Raw genomic sequence first — 11,891 nt, 5'->3', positions numbered from 1 at the left:
CAGCTTTTGAGAGTTTAAACATTCATAAACATCAAAGTGTCCACTACTGAAATCGTCAGCTGTGAATCTAAGATGTTTAAGAGGCATTGGCGGTTGTCGAAAGGTGTAAAATATTTGGCCATTTCGGTACACTTGAAAGTGACAACCGAACAATTCAGCGGCAGCCATCAACTCACATGCAGAACCATAGGTGAAGGGCTTAAGCATTTCACTCTTCTAGTGCTCCTGTGTAGTATAATTATCTCCTTTACCATCACCAGTCCACACCTTGAACTTGCCCCAGTCATTCAATACATAAGACAGAATGTTCCTCCTGATATCAAGAGTGAGCCTGATATGGCCGTGCAATATGTAACAAAAAGAATGGAAAAGGTAGGTGGTATCTCCGGGCATGGAAACCACTCAGTAAGTAACAGTTCTTTGATCGATGGTGATCACCTCGATAGACATGGTAATGGGGGTTGGAATGATAAAGGAAATGGGTACCTGAGCAATGTAAAGTAAGTGTAAAATACCTATACTATAACTATAATTGTAATAAACAAACAATAAAACAGCGGAGAAGCCGTCAATTAAACAAAAAGGCTGTAGTTATCAGTAGGGAGACGTGAATCCCGTGGCGAAGCAAGGAAGGGAATGTAGAGACCGGAGCGACGGACGGTCTTATATAGGCAGGCAGCCAGCCAACAACGTGGGAGGCGTTGGGATAGGGGACCCAACGTCACCTCACACGGTGACCGAGGTGCAGGCTTTGGACGTATATATGTACGTAAGTAGGATTCAGTTGGCTTTGGGAACCCGTGTACCAAATTTCTTGAAGATGGGCCCATAAGTAACAAAGACTGTTGAAAAGTTCAATATGGCGGCTAACAGTGGCATCATACCACCGAAATAAGTACGTACATTGGTTTCGGTTAGTGCAGGGAAGCCACCTACCAAATTTGGAGAAGATGGGGCCATAAATAAGAAAGTTCAATATGGCGGACGTTGTTGACCGTTATGACCATTATGCGTAGAATTTTGAAATGAAACCTGCTTAACATTTGTAAGTAAACTGTAAGGAATGAGCCTGCCAAATTTCAGCCTTCTACCTATACGGGAAGTTGGAGAATTAGTGACGTTGGAAAGTTCAATATGGCGGCTGACAGTGGCGTCATACCACCGAAATAAGTATGTACATTGGTTTCGGTTAGCGCAGGGAAGCCGCCTACCAAATTTTGTGAAGATGGGACCATGAATAAGAAAGTTCAATATGGCGGACGTTGTTGACCGTTATGACCGTTACGCGTAGAATTTCGAAATTAAACCTACTTAACTTTTGTAAGTAAGCTGTAAGGAATGGGCCTTCAAAATTTCAGCCTTCTACCTACACGGGAAGTTGGAGAATTAGTGACGTTTGGAAAATTCAATATGGCGGCCGACAATGGCGTCATACCACCGAAATAAGTACATACATCAGTTTTGGTTAGCGCAGGGAAGCCACCTACCGAATTTCGTGAAGATGGGGTCAGCCTTCTACCTACACGGGAAGTTTGAAAATTGGTGACGTTGGAAAGTTCAATATGGCGGCCGACAGTGGCATCATACCATCAAAATAAGTAAGTACATTGGTTTCGGTTAGCGCAGGGAAGCTGCCTACCGAATTTCGTGAAGATGGGACCATAAATAAGAAAGTTCAACATGGCGGATGTTGTCGACCGTTATCGACCGTTATGACCGTTACGTGTTGAATTACGAAATGAAACCTGCTTAACTTTTGTAAGTACGCTGTAAGGAATAAGCCTGCCAAATTTCAGCTTTCTACCTACATGGGAAGTTGGAGAATTAGTGACGAGTCAGTGAGTGAGTGAGTCAGTCATCAGTCAGTCAGTGAGGGCTTTGCCTTTTATTATTATAGATATATATATAATTTATTTAATGAATATTTGTTTATGAAACACCTCTCAGATTGTAGGGTGGTGTTAGCAGTAAACAAAACTGAAAGCTGAGCCAGGAAAATACAGGAAGACATTGAAATTGTGCTTCTTTTCTGTGTTGCTGCACTCATTTGAATTTTTTTTAATACAGCTTCAGTCTCAAAGCATTGTCTATTTCTTTCTTTGGCAACATCCAGTATAAAATGGCAGACTCGACATAGCATAGCAACTAGTATAACAACCTACCATAAAATAAAATGTTAATGTCTATGTGTCCAGTACCTTCAGAGCAATCTGATTGGTCAGTCTGATCTTTTTGTAATGCAATGGAAAGAGAAACTGTGAGTGAGAGTGTAAGACATATAAGAAGGAGTAAAAGCAAAAGAGGCATGCTGAGAGTCATCTTCAAACACAGGAGGTATTAAAGAGGACAGTAGGTGAGATAGATGCCTCAAAATTACAAACTCTGAGAGACAGGCTTTATGGGAACACATTCAACAGAGGGAGCACCAGTCAAGAGAAGAAAAGACCTAAAGGTACATGTAGGGCAAGAGACATCAAATATTTTTAAATGTATTCTATTAGCTGCACATGGTTAGTAATATTATAAACTGTTATCCTATACTTATGTTCACAACACTTATTAAAGCTGGTCTGCATTCAGAACTTAACACAGTGCAAAAGAGTACTCTATGAAACCCTGGCACCTTCAATGGGCAAGAGTCCAATAAGAAACATTAAAGGTACAGATATTATCCTAGTTATTCAAATAAACATTTAAAACACAACCAATAATAATAACACAAATGGATAGATAACGAAGCAGAAGAGTATTCAACTCTGAACAGCTCACATACTCTGGAAAATATATGAAAATCTAAATACAGTAGATAGATAGATAGATAGATAGATAGATAGATAGATAGATAGATAGATAGATAGATAGATAGATAGATAGATAGATAGTGTAGTTGGCAAGATTATATAGATAGATAAATATTTGTTAAATTAATAAAATGGTTCAGCTAAAGAAAAAAGGGAGAGGGAAGAAAACCAGACCTCCCCATTCAAAACTGGCATTCTTAAAAATCTTCCAAATCAACAAGAATTTGAGGTAGTGTGGTGGTGATCCTGCAGAATGCAGGGAATTGAAGTCCCTCTAAGTTAACACAGCTGCAAACACTTGTTCCTAAGTCAACAGTTGCCTTATTAAGTGTGAGCATTGGGAGAGCTGCTGTCATTAACCTCCAGCCAACTAGATTAATCTAAAGAGTAAGACTATTTTCTGTCTTTAAGGGAATAGATATCTTGTGAGATGTCAAGGAGACCTCTATCTTTAAGTGGTATAAAGAGGAGATATGTACAGGAACTGTACTGTGGACCACTAAAGGAAATCTCTAGGTCTTGTTGAACACAGCAGAGTTCTGAATCGAAAATGTAAAGAAAAACTGAAGTCATATTATTGCATATTTTTTAATATATATTTTTTTTAATTGTACAGACAAGCAAAAGAGAAGAGCTTACTTTACTCTTTTGGGACTGGGGATTTTTGGCCTTCTGGTGATAATAACAGTAAGAGTTCTGGAAATAAACAGTAAGTGTCAACTGAATCATTTTACGGCTTACATAGGTGAATGAAAGCATAAAAATGTCTTTGTTCCATTATGAGGTAGTAAGAAGCCACGTGTAACTATTTTTGCCTTGTTTTTGAATATATTACTATATACTATTACTATGTAATTTGAAAACGTTATTATCTAAAACTGTGAAGAAAAGCATTAGAATTTGAATTGCATTAATACTATTTAAAAATATACTGCAAAAACTAACTCTTTTGACATGTGCGTTTCTTCTACCAGTGGCTATGAAAACTCGACCACAGTTATTGTTATATTGAAGAGATTATTGTGATGAGAAACTCTTGCCAGGTTCACACTAATGTACTGTACATACAGTATAGAGTGATCTGCAGAATACAGTTCTTACTTAAGTGCATGTACAGGTCATAGCGAAAAAGATGGAGCCTCTTAAATCTATGAAGAACACATTACCTGGAAAACAGCATATTATTCCTCGCATGTTCAGGGTAGGTAAATAAATTGATAAATGGGCTTGCACCTCATAATAAATGGATTGGAAATTTTGGATTTTTAATCCACCTACAAACTGCAGTGTGCTCTGATTGTCTGCATTCCATGTTGCAATATTTCTTCTTTCTGACTGATGCATCATCTAGGGTGAAATTTTCCCAAACCAACAGAACATATTTGAGCACTTAACAATTCTAAGAGTATGACAATAAAGTTATCAACATGTTTTCCTTGAAATTACAATAACTTTTTAAAGATTGTCTTCCATCTCAGTTAACAACATATGAGAAGGTTGTGTCCTTTAAGAAACAGGAAAATACTACAACATAGCAGCTGAATACTGATGTTTCATAGTTTTTGGTCTCTTTCAGTATTTGAAGCGTGCCAAGTAAAAGTGAAATATAAATAAGGACTATAAAATGGAGGTTGGTTAAATGTGGTAAAAATGTGAAACCACAGTTTAAAAGATTTTGCAGAAATTTTGTATACCATTGTTATGTTGTTAATGTCTTGCTATTGAAATTTAATATATTACACTCTAACTCAGTGGGGTCTGCAGGTTTTAGTTATAGCCCAGTATATTTATAAGAAACTAATTATTGCCAGTCATCAAATCAAGTAACAATACGTCCAGTTAAGGATGGCATCACACTGCACAATTTTGTCCAGCAAATTTCTGTCATAGCTGGTATTTATATAGCCTTAACAAGTAGTGAACAGCTGTGGCGAGTGCCAGTGACCACCAGAAGTGTAGTGTGACACCCTCAGCAACCTCAGTCATAGGGCTCTGCAAGCAGCCATGATGATTTTGTCTTTAGTTATATGAGTAGTGTCCTTTGTACAGAAGTGTAATGCATACAAAGAGGTTCATCTGTCCCATGTGTCATAATTGTCATACCATGAGAGCAGGGAATGTGCGGTCAGGGGAGGCAGGTAAGGCAGAGCCTCACCTGTCATCATGAAAAGTAAAAAAAAAACTAATAATGATAACATAAAATAAATTTCTTCACTGTGCTATAAATTTGTTTTCTGTATGATTCCAATGATTTTGATCATTTTTATAGTCAAAATCGCTTAATTTCCGCATTTCCTGTTCAAATACAGGAGAGAAACACGAGGTGTGGCAGTGAGAAGCCTCACCTCACCTCAGACTGCGCACTCCCTCACACACTGTAATTTGCGCGTGCCTGTTGCTGTCTCTGTGTATGTCGCCTGTATAAGGTTTGCCAACACGTTTATTGTACACACTGGCTAATATCTCTAATGAATATGTGTGACTTATTTAGTATTGCTGATCGGGCACAAAACCATAGTGAAAAGCACAAGGTGAGGCAGACAGTACCGTGGCACCCTGAAGGGAGCGCATGTGAGCCCAACAGGTGCTCGTTGCTGCTGTTTATCTACTCAGAGGCGCCAATAAGTTAGTGATATCAGAAAGTCAAGTGCACTGCAGTGGACCATTTATTTCATTTTTTGTTCTGACTGACTACCATAATGGAAGATTAAGATTTTTAAAACTAAAGGAAAATAAGGAGGACTATTAAAAGAAAGTGACGGAGATTTTCATGGAGAAGGATAGGTGCATGGACTTAATTTACAAATAAAGGTAAGACCATAAACGGTTTTCAACTTTATAAAAAAAATGGGATCAGACTAAGAAAAAAAAAATCCCATATTTAAAAACTAAATTTTGACCTTAAATAAAATATTCTTTTGTTCATCTTGTTATCCTTTTGTTGAACAGTCTGTATTAAAACTGATTAAAGCATCAGAATTAAAAGCTTTTCAAAACAACTAAATATTTCAATTAAGGTCAAAATTGAAATCTGTGTTGTTTTTTTTGTACACCGCTCTATCCTTTTATTTGTATTGAATGAGTATGAATTGTGGAATTATAATGGCAAATTTAGAACACATGGAGGGTGAGGAGCAAATGCGCTCTCTCCGCTCTTTCTCACTTGCTGCTATAAATGTAACGTTCTTTCTTGTCCAAATATGTGCCTTACCTGTCTATGTGTGTGTAAAGAATGCTGATGAGATATGAAACATAACCAGTAGTCAAGGTGCATTCTGCCAACTGATTAGTGAATAAGCTACTCTTTTGGGTTCATATCTAAATCTGTATTCTGAAGTAAATCTGATTCTGAAGGAGTCCGTGCCTCACCAGCCATGAACGTCACCGCACGTCACTGCATGAGAGAATGGGAAAGGGAAAAATACAAACTGAGACTGTTGCTGAACTCACCATACCTGGTAAATATGTGTACAGTGCTGTCAGGCAACGTGTTAACTAACTCTCAAAATGCAGTGAGCTCACAATACTCTGGAAGTGTGAAACTGTGCAGAAAAGTCCTAAAGGAATAGTGTAATTCATTATTCCTTGCAACTCCTTGTCATGTAATCTGATATCATTAGGGCAGTGAAATCCAGATCCTAAAACTGCAGTCATTACATTTAGATTGCTCTCTGATTCAAAGTCATTTTGTGTGATGTTCACTTACTTTGCTTTTTCAGACCTTCAATCATTAATTTTTTCCTTTAGTCTTAAATAGCTGGTTTCTCAGTATTAATTGATACTTATTTTCTTAGCCAACTGGCAGTTAACAATGAGATTCAAATGATGAAGGGATCTAGAGCTCGTCATCTTACTTGGTCCTTTGTTACATCTATGTGTGTTAATCATGAAGTATCCGACTTATAAAATATTTGGAAAGAAATCAAAGAACAAAAAGTGAGGGGATGAAAATTATTAATCTGTTTTGGTGTGCAAATTCCTTGGAACATATCCTCAAAAACTACAAATATAAGGATGACTTGCCCTAGCTGTATAAAAATACTAACTATCCATAAAATGAAATAAATTCTGTTGTCAGCAAGGACTGGCATCAAATTAAGCAAATCAGAGTGAACAGAAGCCTCAAGCCACAGTGTACAATAGGAGGAATCAAGAGCCATTGAAGGTTTAGAAGATGAGGGCTCCCTGATATTTCAGTGGACATGAGTCTGCACAGGTATTCAGAGTGGAATGGTTGTTTCTTTATGGTAACGTTTTGTCATAGGTCCTAGGGTGACCTTATTCTCCTTTATATTTTTTTTTATTACATATGCCTGAATGAAATATCCCAAAATCCCTGTTATAAGCCTCATATGTTACACCACCTTTTATCTTTAAGACCTCAGGCAACATGATAGAGTACCAGAACAAGAAGAAGAAAAAGATGCAGATTTATTTATTATGTACAGTATTATAGAGAATATGCCCAAAAAGTAAGAAGAGCACAAATTTGTTGGCTAAAATAAGACATCCTGATAATAGGGTACCAGGTGGCTCTTTGTCTTTATGCCTTGATTATTCCCTGATCCAATATGGTTCAGCATGGTCATTGTTCAATTGCCTTTTTTATCAGCCTTAATTTGAAGAAATTATGTGGCCTCTTGACATATCTTTTCAGCTCAATGTGGGAGCACATTCACTATTGAAACAGCACAAGCAGATTCAACGTTCCCACTCCAGCCCATGCATGTTCCTGTCAGAAATATATCAAGTTTAAAGGATGCACAAATGTTTGTTTCAAACAAGAAAGAAAGTAATCAACTAAAAACTCCTTCTCTTCCAGAGTCATAAATTTACTTGTTCCTTTCAGTCTACGCTTTCTATGCTCACATAATGTTATATGTCCCTGTCTTTGATATTTGAAATTCATACAAACTAACTTTCTGAAACCAGTTACCAAATATTGATGTTAGTGTTCTAGCTACCTGTATTTCCCCAGGCTAGTTAGCCAGTCAATTCCTGCTCTGGAATTTCACAGGCTACCTGCATGCAGAGCATTTATCTGATAAATGGACTAGCAGAAACATTAAAGTATAAAGGCTATTGTACAAATAAAGAATAAAGGATTCCCTGCTATTGTGGTTCCATGCCTACTCCTTTCTTTGACAAGTATATCCTCGGGCAATTAGGCGGAGTACCAGAACAGGCAGGAGTGAAAGGTGAACTTTTTAAAAATTTATTATAGATAATAAGCCCCATTATGAGCAGAGTACCAATGTGAGGGCTGGTAAAATAACATTCTTGCAACCTGAATAATAATTAATTCATCTTGCTTAGAATACCAGGTGGCCCTCTGTCTTACTATGCTGATTGGTCTCTGGCATGGCCCTTGGATGTATTGGCCTTCTGCATGAAAAGAACAGCCAAGAGACCTTTTGTCTGTATTACCACACTTCATTTCCTCTCTTGTTATCCTTGACACACCTCTTCGACTAATGACTGTGTATTTCCCAATGACTTTGCTCAGGCAGACTATTCATGTGCTTTCATATCGGCCACCTGTATCCACCCAGTCAGTTAAAATTAAAATAAAAGTATAAAGACAGTTTTGCAAATAAAGACAATCTACAAAAATATCTATCATACTAGATATTACCAATATTTATCTGCCCACTATGGCTTCATGTGAGTGATAGCTGTACAGTTTTCACAGACAGATTTCCTTTTTAGGGATGGTCACAAAATGTACGGTTCTCTGAATAAAATTTTGAATGAGTAAGGTCTTCTGTATTAACATCAAAATAGTGTAGTTATATCAAGCACACAAGAAAGAATATGTTTATGCAAGAAAAATGAATTAACCCTCAGACTAGCTTTTAATCTGAGTGTAGCAACTCCTTCCCTCTCTCTTGACAGCAGTTATTGCTGGGCACCCAATTTCTGGTATCAGAAAGATGGAAAGGCAATTCTGATTGAAATTCAAAGTTTCAAAATTTTTGTTGCAGATTTTTTTAGTTCCTTTAATGTATGAAATCAGTTGTTGACTGTAGTCTATTGACAGGATTTTAATTTCATTGTGCTATTTTTTTGCGCTCTGCTAAATCAACAGATTTTACTTATTTGTTTTTACTGTGTAACCATCCATCCATTATCCAACCTGTTACATCCTAACTACAGGGTCACGGGGGTCTGCTGGAGTCAATCCCAGCCAACACAGGGCGCAAGGCAGTAAACAAACCCCTTGCAGGGTGCCAGCCCACCACAGGGCACAAACACATACACACCAAGCACACACTAGGGACAATTTAGGATCGCCAATGTACCTAACCTGCATGTCTGTGGACTATGGGAGGAAACTCACGCAGACACGGGGAGAACATGCAAACTCCACACAGGGAGGACCCGGGAAGTGAACCCAGGTCTCCTTACTGTGAGGCAGCAGCGCTACCCACTGCACCACCATGCCACCCTACTGTGTAACCAGTTATTTCCCATATACTTCCATCGAGTGGACAAATGTTATAACATGCCTTTTGAGGACAAAGGTTCTGCCAACAAATTCTAAACACTTGTCACCACATCCAGTCATCATAATTAACAGACTTTTGGAAGATTTGATGAAATGACCTCCACCTAATGAAGGCTGTGAACAGCAAGTCTGTAAAAATCTTCTTTTTTTTGCTTCTTTTGCAGAAACAAAGGTAGTTACCTTCTGTCCAGAGACATGGATGCAAGTGAAAGCCAATTGCTACTACATATCCGTGAGAAGATCAACCTGGGCAGAGAGTAAGAAGCACTGCTCCTCTCACGGGGCTCAGCTTGTTGTGATTGAGGACCAGGAGGGGCTGGTGAGTCAGCAGAGCAGACAGACAATTAAACAGAATCATGAATGTGCTTATGCCCCCAAATCAGGACAAACCATAGAACTACTGTACATGCTCATAGAAGAGAGTGCTCTTTGGTGTTGGGGATGTTCCTGCATCACTGGTTCAGTCAAATAAACAGAAAGACCACAGATACTCAAACAACCATAGCTTATTGCTTCTTTCAAATGAATTGGAAGAATGTGGTCGAGGGCTTAGTTCACTGTCATTGCCACACCTAGAATGTTCAATATAAAAACTCATACCGAATCATTTATATGTTAAACCAAACATGGAGTCACAGACATGGCAGAAGAAGTGTTCAAGGTCTACAAAAAATGAAAAAGCAGGCATGGACTTTTACTGACCGTTTCAAGCAGTATGTGATGAAAAGTCAAGCAAAATGACATATTTTATTGGCTAACTAAAAAGATTACAATATGCAAGCTTTCGAGGCAACTCAGGCTCCTTCATCAGGCGAGATGTAATGTAATCTCACCTGAAGAAGGGGCCTGAGTTGCCTCTAAAGCTTGTATATTGTAATCTATTTAGTTAGCCAATAAAAGGTGTCATTTTGCTTGACTTTTCACTAAATTCATAATGGCTAACACGGTACAACACTCTAATACTACAATCAGTATGTGAAAGAGTTATACCTCATTGGTCTTTTTAAAAGAATACAACACATAACCTAATAGTAAATCATTTACTCAGGGACACCTATCAATAATGTAGAGATGCCTCCATAGACATATGGTGGATTGTGAGAAGGTTGCACAATCCTTTCTGGCTCCTGTTTTTTTTAATGTCATCTTTATCCATCCACCAATCCTATAAAGTTGCTTTACCTTGAACAGGGCTATGAGGAAGGTCACCTTTGTATAAGAGAAAAATAGGAACTGGTTCTAAGTTAACTAATAAGAGTGTAAATGCACAGTATAAAAATTGCTCAAAGATATAAATAACCAAATAACCCAAAAAATTAGTAAAACACAGTTGCGTTTGGGTCATGAGAGGTCACTTTCAATTCCTTTGTCTCTTCAGGAGTTTCTGTTTCTTCAGTGCAGACGCTTCCTAACGTTTTGGATTGGCCTGAGCAGGAGTCCACAGGAGGAGTGGAGATGGGTGAACAATGAGCTCTTTAATCACAGTCGGTGAGCGGCTTTATGTTTTCTACTTTTATGGTAGAAACAGCCCAGTTGCCTTTTATATGCATAATTTACACCATACAATTCTTTATTCTATAAAGTAATAATCTCATGAAGTAGACCTGAGCATTTTAACAAAAATGAGTTGTGGTGACAGAAGAGAGAAAATTTAAATTATATCTTTTGTAAAGGAAACAAAAATAGTTGGACCTCCAGCCAGGAATCTCTGCTCCATTACCTTTCATTCTTAGCAATAGAAATGTGTCGCACAAATAGCAACGCTCAGACCATCATTTGCTCAAAGCGACGTTCAAGGTCAAACTGACAACATCTCTTTGTGACGTCAGAGCTTTCGTGTATCCAGAGCTGAAGGGGTGGATCTGAAAGTGAGGAGGAAGTGACGTCAATTTCACCATTCTAGATTGGGAAGTGAAGAAAGAGTGAATAACTGGTTCACTTCTCCAGAAGTTCTTGGCCCCTTGAAAGACTTTTCATGCTCACGTGTGTGACTTTGAAAATAGTTAGTTTAGTAGATTAACGTTTTAACTCTCTGCAACTTTTACTAAGATGAATATTTCATTATTTGTTTTTCATTATAAGAAAGATGATTTCCAACATACAAACACGAGAACACGTTAAATGACATTTTGAGTTTTGGATGTAATAAGACATTGTGTATAGTAGTCCTCGTTTTTATATGACATGGACAGATTGACATTCTAGGACAATTTCAATATAAACAAAGACGTCAGCTCTATTTAATGAGGAACACAAAGGCAATATATAGCAAAACTATTTGGGGTGTGGTGGGGTGGGGGAGCTGGGTTGTGGGTAATTGATACCACCCCCACCTAATCTTGCTATATATTGCCTTTGATTCTTGTAAGTCTAAACATTATCCTCTGATGAAGGCCCCTGGCAGGGGCTGAAAGCTGAGGAATAAAAACTACTTTATGATACGTGATTCATTTTCTCCCTGTGTGGATCTCCAGCTGCTAATATGCAAACCGTATCACAGACCTTCTCTTCCATATATATATATATATAAATATATATATATATATATATATATATATATATCGTATTTTTTTTTTTCAGGT

The sequence above is a fragment of the Polypterus senegalus genome, chromosome 10 (assembly GCF_016835505.1).
Source record: "Polypterus senegalus isolate Bchr_013 chromosome 10, ASM1683550v1, whole genome shotgun sequence".
Lineage (NCBI taxonomy): Eukaryota > Metazoa > Chordata > Cladistia > Polypteriformes > Polypteridae > Polypterus > Polypterus senegalus.
The sequence above is the reverse complement of the archived record's forward strand: the minus strand, read 5'-3'. Positions refer to the sequence as shown.